Source organism: Colossoma macropomum, unplaced genomic scaffold, assembly GCF_904425465.1.
Source record: "Colossoma macropomum unplaced genomic scaffold, Colossoma_macropomum, whole genome shotgun sequence".
Lineage (NCBI taxonomy): Eukaryota > Metazoa > Chordata > Actinopteri > Characiformes > Serrasalmidae > Colossoma > Colossoma macropomum.
In genome coordinates this window covers 7,224,055-7,238,614 of record NW_023494808.1, presented here as the reverse complement: position 1 = coordinate 7,238,614, position 14,560 = coordinate 7,224,055, and the positions used below count along the sequence as shown (strand labels likewise).

Genomic DNA, 14,560 nt, shown 5'->3' with positions numbered 1-14,560 from the left:
TCATTGGTCTTTGTTTTTAAAGGGGTTTTACCCAAAGTACTAATTGCAGGGGTGCCAGCAACTGTGATGTGGAAAAAAGGTTTTGTTTTTTTTTTTGTTTGTTTCATTTCCTTAGGCAAAATTTACTTTAATCAAAAATTAAAGTTATATTATATTGTAATGGAGGAAGTTCTCAGAAGAAACTGATAGCTCTACTCTAGGAAGCTTGCTACAGCCACATACACAAAATCAAAATCCCTGAAAAAGAACCCCAGTGAATAAATGATAAGAGCAAAATTAGTTAAAATTTATTAACTAAACAGAACCAGCCATACTGATGCCACAACATTTTCAGCGAGTTTGATTGATTACAAATACAAGATAAGCCTAAAACACACTAGTGAAATTCAATGGAAATGTATAGAACAGTCGGAGTACCTGCACAGTAAGCTGTATCACAAAAAGCTGGCCTGACAAACTCATAGACGTAATAGTTTCCTGGACATGCTTTCACTCGAATAGGGGTGGATCTGTAGTAACAGCAGTCCCATCCAAAACTCCCACAGACTTTATGAGTGACTATTCCATCCTCTATCTGAGGGTGAGATCCATTCAGCCACAGAGTGATATCAGTACCACATCTGTACATATCAACACAGCTCTCTGGCATACGGACACTCATCCCATAATACAGCAGCCGATACCAGCCATTCCAGTTGAAGTTTCTGTCACAGATCCACGGTCTAGTTTCATTAGTGGCTCTCCAGGGTTGATCCAGAGATGTGTAGTTGTTGCAGGGATCATAACTGAGAGTGTTGAATGCAACTGTCATAAAAACAGATGCAAATATAAAAATGTTAGTGTTTTGAAACATTTTGGAAATAGTGAATGTCATTTTGTAACTTAGTTTGGATGTTTCCCTGCTCAAACACACCCACTTAACCTTGCAATTAACAGGTGTGCTGGAGCAGGTAAATCACCAAACTCTGCCAGACCGGAGTTGTGCACCCCTGTGCTAAATGCTGTGTGTATATATATAGATTAGGGTTGTCAATCAATAAAAAAAACAACTAATTATTTGCACAATTTGCTGTGATTAATCGTGATTAATCACATTTTCCCTTCTTAACCCTGAAGCTTTTAATAACGGATATTTAAATGTAAAATAAAAGAATCAATGTATTATCAACACAATGGAACTATATTTTATGTTCAAATATGTTTAATTGTATCTTTTTAACTTTGAACACAGATTGTCCTTTGTGAACTATGTCCATGTACCAGTTGAACGTCAGTCAGCAATATCAATGCAAAATTCAAAAAAGGAACAAGGAAAGATTCTTCTTAAGGTTCAGATTGTTGAATCCTATTCTCTCTGTAGTAAGGGTTCAGCTTATTCCTCCTTTACATTCAGCCAGTTACTGAGTCAGACCAGTAGTGGACTGTAGTGGACACCCCTCCATATCCATTTTGGGCTCTGCTTTGTAGTGGTCCAGATATTGTTCTATGGACTCTTCCTCTTCATCTGTATCCGTATCAGAAGAACCCAGCAAGAAGACAGACATCCACCTCTTCTTTGAAGGCTGTGTTTCTGTTACCTCTGCAGATGGTTGTTGTGCAGGCATCTCTGCCATCATCAAGTTGTGTAATGAAGCCCATACTTCACTCCTTTCATCTTTGGGAAGACACTGCAGATCCAGTGCAGTAGCGTAGTGCAGTAGTGATCTTCAGCCATGTGAGGTTGGTGGTGTCTTTCCGTTTAGCTAGGTCTGTGGTAAAGACTGTCTTGAACCTCACTACATAGACTGGATCATCGTCTGAGGGCTCCATAACTCTGAACAAGTGTCATAAGGCTGGCAACACCACTCAGCAAGAGACATACTGCTCTCCTCCGAGTAGTTCCATCACATATCTGCAATGGAAAGCACAAGACATTTTAAACATGTTAGTAAATTTATATTAATTACAGAGAGAAAGACACTCACTACTTTGTTGTCTGTAGGCTGCACATGCCTGCATGCACATAGAGGATCCAGAGGGAGAGTGAGCGAGAAGATACACAGGGAGAGGCTTCAGACACACACATGCATAAGTAGATAAAGAGAGAAAGAACAGAAACACAGGAAACACAGGCAGAGAGCATATACACCCAGGAAACACAGGCAGAGAGCATATACACCCAGGAAACACAGGCAGAGAGCACATACACCTAGAAAACAAAAGCAAAGAGAAAGAACATACACATACACAGGGAGAGAGAGATACAGACACGGCGAGTGAGAGCAGAAAGAAATATTAACTTACCTGCAAGGTTCAAGTAGTTCCCCTAGCTTTTGCAGTTTGGCAGCTCCTGTCCACTCAACATGGCAATGTTGCTGTTCTGCAGAGCCAGTGTAGTGGTCAGTGGAAATTTATTTCACAGGATTTGCTTCACCATCTCTAGCAATGTCCTGAATGAGTGATTCTTGTTCCCGTCAAAGTTCAACTTCCTTTGTGCCCTCTCGCTTTCATACAAAGTGTGTATTCTTGAAACGGTGGTTCCTCTCAAGGGATTATAAGAGGTGTCTCCTGATGCAATTTGAATGATTTCTCTCAGTTCGTCATCTTCTACTATGTTAATTGGGCGGCAGATTTTAGCTATCCAGTTAACCAAAGCAGTAGTTACCTTCTCACTCACAGGTTTCGTTATTCATCCACTAGTACCACACTCCTGCAATGTTAACTGATGAGGACCCGAAGAGGTAGTTTTGACAGGGTGTTTTGCTTTGAGGTGGTTTGTCAAAGACAAATTACTTCTGTGGTAAATTAACTTTGGCTTTGCAAATAGTACAGATTATTTTCGTTTTCTCCAAAGTTCCATCAGGCATCCACCTAAAACTCCATCCTTCCTTATCCAACTTTTAGCCAGGATGGTTCGGTTTGGCCGCACACCTCGTCATAGGTCAGCCACCACAGGGAGTAAACACCCAGCTGCGTTAAATGCATAAATATTTTTTAACCCGTTAAATATTTCAAATTAATCACAAAAATTAAGATGTTAATTTTGACAGCACTAATATATAATTATATAAATATAACGTTGTATAAAAATACAAATATAATGTTAAATAATGCTTTTTGCATCAAAAATAATTCACCTTAAGAAGTCATATCACCTGTTGATTCATTATGAATAAACAACATAAGAAACTGCAGACTTTACCCTGCACACTAAAACCACACTATCCCACAGCATAATGAAACAATCAACACACAAACACATATTAATACTGCTTGTGTGCATTGCCCACGAACATCAGGTATCCATTTACTAGCAACTGGCACTGGTGCTGCATGTTCAGGTCCTTCTATACCAGCAGCTTCACCCACAAAAAGCTGTGGTGCCCTCAGCCTGACACACAGCTTCACTCATATCCTCTCCAGACTCAACATTTCCTTATTGAGGTCATGCATGGCCCAAGTCACCGCCAGGAAATCCAAGCCCCATGATGACCATGAGTCATTTTTATCCCCCTCGTGTTGACTTGGCTGTCAGAGACAGACTTGAGATGGTCAATTTTCACCTCCCATCCATCAATTGTGCTCACCTGGTTGCAGCAAAGACACTGATGAGCCTGTGTCAATGACAGTGATCAGCTGGTTCCCATGTTACACTCAGTCCGAAGCCCCCTGCAGAGCCGATCTTCCTAGTGGAGCCATCAATGCCAAGGGTTGTTCTGTCCAGGTATTGCTCGACCCACAGTGGGCAGCCCTGCTCCCATTTCATGCAGGCTTAGGCTTGCAGTATTGGCTGGAGCGATGTCTCCTATTTACACACTGTCAGCACCTCAGTCACTCTGCTCAGTGGCCGCTCTGCATGTCACCTGTTCCTTGTGCTCTTCCGCCATGCACTGTGTTACTCGCCTCAGTGTCTTTTTGTTTAGGATGCGTTCTGCCCTCTCTGCCTGAGTTTGCCCTCTCTGAGTTTAGCCAGAGTTTTTGTGGTGATGGTTGTAGGTCCAGTCTTTATGCTGGGTGACTCCTCGCAGCTGTGTGGAGTATGGCTCCCAGGTGGCTTCGCTGTTGTAGCGCGGTAAGCAGATGTGTGTAGTGTCTTTCACTGGGCTCCAGCTGGGCTTCACCATGTTGCCTCTTTTGCTGCCTTCTCTGTTGCCATCTTTCCTAGTCAGCCATCTTGCACTCAGCTGGATGGACCTGTCTGGGAGAGGGCAACTGCAATGCTTGGTAACCCCTTCTGCTGGGTTCTGTCTTCTTCTTTGTCCACTGTCGAGGTAATTGACCTGCTCAGTGGAAAACCCAACTTCTGACAAAAATGTAGCATCAGGTAGATCAAAGAACTAAAGAATGCTCTTTTATTGAGCAAAGCACAAAAGGCCACAGAATCACAATGAAAATAGCAGGATAGGTCACCTCAAGCCATGCTACATCCATTGACGGACAACACTAAAACCACACTAATTAACCCATAGCAGAAAACAATAAAACATAGCTAACATGTACGTACATTTTAAACTGTCAAACAATATTAACATCAATAATAACAACAACAAAAATCTCTTTTAATGGAGGCCATGGTGCCAGAAAGCTCAAGTTTCTGGGTGTCCCTCTGTCTTGAACTCTACCTTCTATTCAGGATGTCTTCTAAAAAGACAGTGACTATTAAACACTCATATGGTGTATGTTTCTTTGGATAAGAGCAACTGCTCAGTACTGCAAATATATATGTTGAAAAAATATTTTTGCCACAACTACAATAATCTTTAAGATACTGATCATATCAACTGTAGATTCATTATGAATGGATAGTATAGGAAACAGCAGACTTTACCTGTACAGTATGTGGGCATTGGAATTTATACTGCTGGCTTGACGAGTCTATAGACGTAGTAATTTCCTGGACAGGCTTTGACTTGGATTGAGTTTGATCTGTAGGAATTACATTGTCTGCTATCAACTGAGGTTCCATAGATGTCTTGGGTGATGATGCCGTCCTGTGGTCGAGGATGAGATCCACCAAGCAACAGTGCTGTGTAACCACCACAGGTCATATAACTCCAACACCAATCAGATTCAGGAATCTGAGCACTTTTTCCCTGAAGATACAGACGATACCAGCCACTCCATTCAACAAGAGTGTCATCAAAGCCACTGTAGCTGGTGTAGAACTCACTGTCTGTTCTTCACCAGTCATCACCAAGAACACTGTAAACACTGCAGGGGTCAAACCTCATGTTGTTTGTAGTGTCTGTTATGGAAACAGAATCATTAAAAGCAATTATTGTCTGCAGAATTCTCACTGGTTTATACCCAAAATCTTAATTAATAGCTGAACATCAAAAAATACAGACAGATTTTTGATCATAATTTTTAATACATTTTTCACCTTGTTTGTTTTAATAACTGTTTTGCATTGATACTGTGGCGTCACCAAGGAAGAAAAAATGGGCCTAATTTACTAACCATTGTTAATAAGAAATTCCTTCTTAAAACCCACACAGATTTCATATTGATTCTGATATTCACCAGTGTATTCTTATTTGGGATTTTTCCTTTTTGTTCTTAGGTGGGAAGAGAATCTACACACACTCAAGAGCACAAAGATGGGTAGATGTTCTTAATCTATGGTTTAAGAACATGTCATGAATCTGATGTAGACTTTTTTTTGGACTTTTTTGAACTTACCAAAGATATCGGTGAATAAGGGGGCCCATTTTGTTAAAAAGGCTAATGATCTTTTATTGAACAGGCAGCAAGGAAGATCTGCTGTTCAGCAAAGTTCTTAGTTAATAGGTCTACTAACTCACATTGTTTAATACTGCAGCAAAAATTAGCTATACATATATAGCTTACCTTAGTTACAGTATTTATTTTTTTTTGGTATTTCTCCACCTGATAGGACTCCTTCCATCAGACAATAACACCACGTATTATCAGTTTAGGAAGCTGTGGGTATAACTCCTGCTCTAATCAGTTATACTATTTGGAAAGCCTATGAAGTTGTTCAAAAAACAAAACAAAAAAACAAATAAACAAACAAAAAAAATAGCACTAGGGTTGCATGTAGGCTAAAATAGCACAGTAAGCATTTAACCTTCAATTATTATGATTTAAAGCAAATTATAGGCTGCAGAAGTGGGATTTTACTATACCAAAGACAGTTAAAACAAAGTTAGCTTAGAAAGTTAGCAAGTTTTTGACAAGAAGCACATGCGTCGTTATTATCTCCAGGGTAAGCAGGTTCACTATGGTGTTACCACATTACTGGCTGTGCTAAAATGCTGTGAATCTCAACTAAGGGAATCCTCAGTCTGTAGACTATTAGCAGCCTTTCAGGGAAAATCTGTGGCATTATTCTGTTCTTCATGCTGAAAAGGCACTCAGACAGTTTGTTACTGACTGGAATTAACTGTATTCAGGGATGGAAAGAGTTCTGAATATCCATACTTAAGTAAGACTGCTGTTACTGTAGTGATGTACAACTAGGTAAAGAAAATGACTCAAGTAAGAGTAAATAAGTAGGTTATTGGAAAACTACTTGAGGAACTGAGTTTTGCTTTTGTATATCTGCAATTGCCACCTGAAAATATTTCTCTTATTAATATACGCAAATTTATATTACTTAAATCATATTAGTTGTCTGGGTGGCTTTAGGCTTTACTTACTGGAATTCGCAGGCTGATTGTGGTGATAATTAGCAGGACCACAGTGACCCCTGGTGGAAAGATAAAAGTATTACCGAATACTCACAGATACAGCTGTAGATAAAAGGTTGGTTTCAGCTAACAGCAACAATTATAACTGTCCTTCAAAACTTCAAAATCTTACCATAGTCCATCTGTGACCATGCAGTAAGAATGCTCAATAGGGCTGTCAGGATTACTCATAGTCCCAAGAAACATAGTGTAAAATTTTCAAAATGTTTGTGTGATTCTAAAATTCATTGTTATTTTAAGCATCCAGCAAAGTTTGAATTAAAAGAAAAAAAATAATAATTTTAGAAATGGCTTAAAAATAGTTGATCAGACAGGCAAACTGTCTTGGCATGGTCCTAATATTCTAAATGAGCATGTGTGACTGACAGCCCTCAGTCCAACATTCCCATCCTAAGTTGTATTGACTCCATACACCCCGTCTCAACTCCAGGCTTTTACTGGTCTGTTTTAAAACAATACGTTTTGAAAATGTACAAACCTGTATTTTTCTTTCGAAAAACTTATCTAAGGTTAACAAATGGACCTTAAAACCACTGTTGTACTTTTAAGGGTACATTTACATTGTTTGTACCTTAATGAACGAAAATTGTACCTGTATAGTACCTTTATTTCTAACAGTGTAGAGATGTACTTCCACATAAGGAAATTTATTTTCTGTTTATTTCAGTCACATAAAACAGGTGTATCCAAACCTGGTCCTGGAGATCTTCCACCCTGGAGATTTCAAATTCAATACTCCTGAACCTAATATTCAGAAACCCTGAAGGCCTTCATGACTTGGATCAGGTGTATTTGATTAGGGTTGGAGCTAAACTCTGCAGGGTGGTAGACTCTCCAGGACCAGTGTTAGCCCCTGACATAAAGGAGGACAAAGATGTCCATTTTAGGGGTCATTTGTTAAATTATATCACTGTTTTCTATTAACTTCATTTAAATGTGGACTGGATGGCCAAATATGATAGAAACAGCTAAACTTTTCACAGCATGTAGTTACTTCTTCACAAGGCTGTATAAAGTAGCAGAAAGTACTGTGCAAAGGTCAGAGACAGATTTTCCCATCAAAACAGCCATTAAGCACTAGTCATGTACTTAGTAAATGTAGTGACACACAAAGACAATATAATCAAACATTTTTTTTTGTCTTATTTATTTAAAGAGCAAAATGATCCAATAATTACAATTTAGTAATTGCCCCCAGTTACTTAAGCAACAACTTTAATTGATAATGACATTCAAGTGGTTGAACACAGCCAGGCTTAAATACAGCCAGCCTTTCTATCTGCTTATTGAATGTAAACTTCACTTATGTCACAAACTAACCCCTTCTAGGCCCGTGTGGTAGTACACATGACTTGGCCATGTGCTTGTTTTTTCTCTTTTCCAGCTCCACCATGGCTCCACACACTGCTCCATTACACACACCTGCACATTGTTCTCAGGGCTAATTAGAAAACTACATATACCTCTGTGTTTGTTAACCTGCATTCCTAGCTGTTGGTCCCCCTTTTTTTGACCCTTGCTTGCCTTTTTTTTAAGTATAGTTCTGCCTCTTATTTTGCTTGCCTGTGTTTTAACCCTTGCCTGTTGTGACTATGAGTATTGGTCTGCCCCTAATAAAGCCACTTTGCCCTTGCAAACTGCTTCAACCCTTACGTTAAATCTCATATTAAAAGTTTACCATTAGAGTGATGTCACGATATTTTTTTCACAAGCACACTAATCCATGATCAAATGAAAATCCAGAAGCGATTCCCGGAAAATGCTGTTGAAATATCTGCCTGGAAAATGATACAAAGCAATTTCTAGTATTCTAGGTCATCCCTGATCTACGCTGAGAGTGATTAGCCACAAACTGAGAATTCTAGGAACACTGGTGAATCCTCCCAGGAGTGGCCAGCCTGCTAATGGAATAAAATAAAAAAAAGTTTCTAATATAATAATCAAACATCATGATTAAAGAGAACATCATTAATAAAAGTTATATACACAGGGTATTGGAAGGTACACATAAGACAGCAAAGCCCCTGAGACTGTCAGTGTGTTGGAAAATACCAGAGGTTTTCTAAGCAGCAGAGGACTTAAATTGCCTTTTTCTCCAACTGAACCCGGCGTCTGAAGCCTTCTTTGAAACCTTGAGATAGAATACTTGCTAAACGTAAGTGATATGTGAGACTTATAGGTAAAATAATTTGTTTAACAACTAGTCTGGAGTTGAAGAATTGTCTTGTCAAAGTCCTGATTTAAACCCCAAAAATAGTAAATATTAGATGCATCAGTATTGTAATCTTTTTAATCAGGGCTTTGCTAGTTGTGTGTAGTAGCTAGACAACATTATATAAGTGCTGTATTGCCGAAGGTTCAGTATCTGTCAAAGTAATTGTTGTTGGTTCTGGTAGTTGAAACGTACTCAGCAACCAAACCTGAAAAAATAACCAAAGCAAATAACCTCAAACTGATTAAATAAAGTCCAACAATTGGACAAATTCCCTTGTAAAATAAATAAATAAATAAATAAATAAATAAATAAATAAATAAATAAATAACAAAATTGCTTGTAATGCTTATAATGTGACAGTTGTTTTTGGGAGAAAGTCACAAACTTCAATAAAAAGAGCCAATCAGCTTGCTGGTAAAGGCAAACAGGAAAAGTGTTGTTGTGAAGGGCATCTTCATAGTAGCCAGAACAACCAATTTTTTGTGCTATATTTGGGCCAAACACCACATATTATTTATGCAGCTTATAATTTTATCTGCTATTTCTACTTTTACAATTATGGTATTTGGAATATTTTAGGTTTTGGATTTGTTTCAAAATGCATATGTACATGTCATCCAAACTTTATACAGTTATCATACTTCCACTAAAACAGCCTTACAAATAGCACAGGGCTGCTGGCAAAGCTACCCCTTATTGCCATTTTTCTTTGAATTTTCTACGATAAGAGGACCTACGATAAAGTGAAACTATGTTTACAATAACAATACAAGTTTTTTTTAAACATTTTTATCAAAAACATTTATCATCACAATCACAGACAAAATAATTGCTTATATTAATATTGTACGTTTAATGACAGGGTACTATTTGATAGCATATTTGTTATTTTTTATTCAAAATTGATAGTATGAGCTATGCTCAAATTATATAAATTAGTATGCATACTACTTATACTACTACTACTACTACTACTAATAATAATAATAATAATAATAATAATAATAATAATAATGATGATCATAACTAATTATGTAACATCTTTCAAATATAAAAAGGCAGCTCAGCGAAATCAAATCAAACATCAAAATCATGTATGTAAAACAGTAAATGGCAAAATAAAAACAATTAGCAAAATAAAAATAATTTGACTCAAATGTTTGTTTCTATAAAAATAGTAATAATAAATAAGAAGAAATATGAACAAGTAAACATTTAAAGAGAATAGAATTAAATATACAAGGAGAATGAAAAATAATAAATTGAAGTGAATAAGATTTAAAATAAAAAAGGAACAGTATAGAGCAGAAACCTAGCGGAATTCTAAGCTAAATAAAAACACTTTCTGCTGCTTTTTTTTAAACTAGCAACTGATGATGCCTAATGAATATTAATTAGTAAAGAGTTCCAGGTTTTTTGCATATAAAAACAGAACAGCTTCTTCACCATCTTTTTTGTGCTTCATCCAGTGAACATTCAATAAAGCAGCACTTAATCTTAAAGCAAGATTTGGAACATATTCTGTCAGGCATACGTCACAGATGTATGCAGATGATAATCCATTAAGAGATATTTATAAGACAGTTAAATAATTTTAAAATCAATTAGAAAAGAGACAGGCAGCCAATGTAATCAAGCTAAAACAGGTGTTATGTATTCAGGTTTTTTATTTGTTTATTTATTGTTTGTATGAATTAGTGCTCTAGCTGCAATATTCTTGACAAGCTGTAGTCTGTCAGTTGTGGTTTTAGGATACCCAGTGAATAACACTTTACAGTAGTCATGACTGCTGTTTGTGTAGCATTATCAATGAGTTATTTAAGTTTGAGCCTAAAATTATGCCAAGATGTCTAATTTCATCTTTCGATTGTTAAAAGTTCCTGATTTAAACCTTTCTGTTCTCTCTGCTTCATTGCCAATTATGAGAATTTCTGCTTTTTCTTCATTAAATAAAAAAAAAAAAATACTAATCATCTAGTGAATGATACTGGTCAAAGAAGTTGTTAGTTTATTTAAAGAAATTGTATCATTTGGCTTTACAGAAATATAACTGTGTATCATTGGCATAGCTGTGATAACTGACTCCATGTTTTTTAATAATGTGACCTGACAGAAGCATGTAAAAATTAAATTGCATCCTACGGTTCATAAGGACATCATGGTCTACAGTATTAAACACTGCACTGCAGTGAAAAAGTACAAGGACAAAAACCCTATTTTCATCAGCGTTGACTCTGAGATTGTTAACTATCTTTAGCAATGCTGTTTCAGTAGTATGACCTGATCTATAGTATGTATATAGTAGTATGACATCATTTTTCAAGAACATTAGCACTTTCAGGCATTTTTTTCTTATATATTTCTGGAAAGACTTTTCCCCAATGATTTACTTCAAAAATGGAAGTTTGAAATTGGTCTAAATTTACTTACAATTGGTGAATCGCAATTTTGCTTCTCAGCTACCCTGAGAGCAACTGTGAAAATGAGTGTTTCTAAGGAACAGTTTATACTGTCTAAAATACTTAAAATTAGGATAAAATTTAATCTAAAATTTGTTTAAAAAGTTGTTACTGGATCTAAAATACAGGCGCAGTTACTTAGCTGAGAAATTATCTTGCAGAGATCTGTGTCAGATTTCTTTCTAAAATCATGCATAGTAGATTGTTGTGGAAAAAAAATATACATAACCTCAGGTCTTGAGTTTCTCAGGCTTGATCAAATATTGGTGAATTTATCATTAAAAATTTTGCAAACAATTCACATTTTCATGTAAATGTTTCACATAACCAGTCATTCACTGTAGTGGAATCTAAAAGGTGGCCAATCGACAAAAATTAAAGTTTTGACTTGCAATTATTTTCATTTATTATCTTTGAGAAGTGTGATTTCCTCTGTATTCACTTTGTATTATTATAAGTGACAATGCCTTGCAGTATTTTCTTTTGAGCTGCACTTGCTTAATTTTCCACATTTGAGGTTGATGCATTGAAATGTTTTTTTTTTATTTTTTTATTTAAGCTTAGTTATGGGTGGGGTTTGTAACGTGCTGGTTACATTTTTTTTCTCAGCCACTGCCCATATACATATTTATTTTGTATTGATTCACTACATAAGGAACTAGTCAGTGAATCGAGACACAGTTCAGGTTTAGCAGCTTGGTGAGTCTGCAGGACTCCAATCTGAAGACTCTAAGTGGTTTCACAGAAGCAATACAGCTATATTGACACTCATATGCTAGTCACTCTCTCTTCCAGCGATTCATCTCCCCACACAGACCAAGAATAAAGACCCTAAATGTAATGTTCCAGCCTTGTGCTAGGCCACCTCCAGCCACTAGGGAGAGACAAGGCACCACAAAGTTGTAATTAGGGCGGAATGGCAGCAGCTGTGGGCACCCTATTTAAGGGGTACTCACATGCCATCCTGTACTCAGTCTTGAGTTCATGCTGCTACATGCGTGTGGCTCTTGGCCAAGCCAGTAATTTTTGGGTATCTCTTACTTTCTTGAGTTAGTGACTTGGGACCTCGGTCCTTCTCGGTCCTCCCAGCGTAAAACAAAAACAAACAAACAAAAAAATTCTACTGCCTTTTCTGTTGGTTCTTTTCTCCTGTAGTTTTTAGAAACCCTCTTTTGCTTGAAGATGCTGTTCTGGTGTTTCTCTTGTTTGACCTTCATCCTCTCCCCTCTCCTTCCTGGTTCACTTCTTGCTTGGTGAGTCTTTGTTTTTCCTCTATCACTGCATTCCCTTGAGCCTCTACTCTTCTGCACTTGAGTCCTACCCTCTCATTTCAGACTACTGGCGCACCCTTAGCACTTCTATATACTATCCAGGAGATTGCTGGTTCAATCCCCATGTGGGGTGAGTCACTTGTCACAACACACTAAAGACCAGCTATAACATTTGTCAGTTTCTTTCCTCAGATCATAATGCACCTAAATAAGGATCCGTCCCACATCCCTCTGCTGTGATCAGATGAACATTAAAAGAAGGCCTCAGTGTGTCAGACATGATTTATATTTGATGTTTGCTAGTTTAGTTTACACTTGAGACATGAGGGCATAAAAAGCATGTCACTCAACAAAATCCATTGCTTGTTAGCTACATTAGCATCATGGATACAGAATGTCTGGCTGACCTTTATTTATGGTAAGGGTGAAATTGTGAAAAACAGTTTCACTGAACTATTCTTTTCACATCATAGAACATTGATGTCTATAATGTTAACGTATGGTAATGTATCTTTAACTGTACGCAGATAACTGCATATATGAACACATATGTACACTTTATAACTGCATATGCCACTGGTATTTATAAGGTGAGTGCACACATTATTCCATGCACATACTTATTATAATGCAATTGTACATATTACTCGCATCTACTTGTACATAGACGTATCTACACTACAACTACATATACTATTCACTGCATGTCTATTTTATTTCTTTTTAGAGGAAAATTTTCTATTGAATTTTTTTTTACACCATCATAAAACAAAACAAAAAACACAACATTCATCAGACAACACAGCTAACATTAAAATCTACTATTTCTGTTAATAAATACAGGAAAGGAGCTCAATAAACTCTTATTATTGAATGGACATTGAATGGACCATTCATCTTTAAAGCAAAAGCAACTATTAAACACAACCTGACAGCTGCATTTGTGAGCAGATTGTTGCATGAAATTCTGCAACACTTCATTTACACTTTACACTACCTCTCTCATTTTTTTTCCATTAGTGCAAGAAAATTAAACAGTACTCACATGTGAAAAGGTTTATTATATTTCTGGTCATTGTTAATAATCCTTTTCCTTCTTAACTGTCCATCAGGTGAGACGTATACCGTCTGCCTTTCTCTGCATTTAAAGTTGTTTGTTGTTTGTTTTTTTTTGTTTTTTTGTTTTTTCCTGTTAATATAAAATGTGACTTATTTGCATTTCATTTTCCATTAAAGGTTAGGGGTTTTACACTTGACAGGCAGACAGTCAGCTTTTCCATAAATAAATAACTTCTCCCTGTTTTGATGTGTTTTCTACAGAGAACTACAGAGAACAATGATGGGACTGTTGAAACTGGCCATAGAATCACATTACAGTGCTTTCCTGTAGAGAGGGCAATCCCTGCATTGGTCAGCTAAGATATCTTTACAGTTTATGTTCTACATATATTCAAGTTAGGATAAAGTGACTCATGTTAGCTTTTACTGGCCTTATTTATTAGGAATCATCACACCACAAAATGGCAGACATTACAGTAAGATTTGGTTAAGAAATAGAAATGTCCATATTGTGGTATTGATTCAAAAATGCTAAATGCTAAAATAAGTCTTATCTAAAATACAACTAGTACAGCAACAGTTCTAGCATTTAACACAGAGGATAAAACAGGAGACCTGATTTACCTGCAGTGATGCTTGAAAGTTTGTGAATTCTTTTGAATTTTCTATATTTCTGCATAAATTTGACCTAAAAATTTAATATTGGATCATTTTCCTCAATAAGTAAATGACTTAGTCTAATATTTTGGTCTTATTTGTTTCATTTGGTTCTCTTTATCTACTATTAGGACGTATGTGAAAATCTGGTGAAGTTTTAGGTCAAATTCAGTTTGATTCTGGGAACATCTTTATTATCTCTTTGAA

The 14,560-nt window shown here is 36.7% G+C and overlaps 1 pseudogene; it reads right to left on the bottom strand.

Moving 5' to 3' along the window:
• Positions 1 to 376: 376 nt before the first annotated feature.
• Positions 377 to 6,863, bottom strand: LOC118797937 (annotated as a pseudogene).
• Positions 6,864 to 14,560: the final 7,697 nt, after the last annotated feature.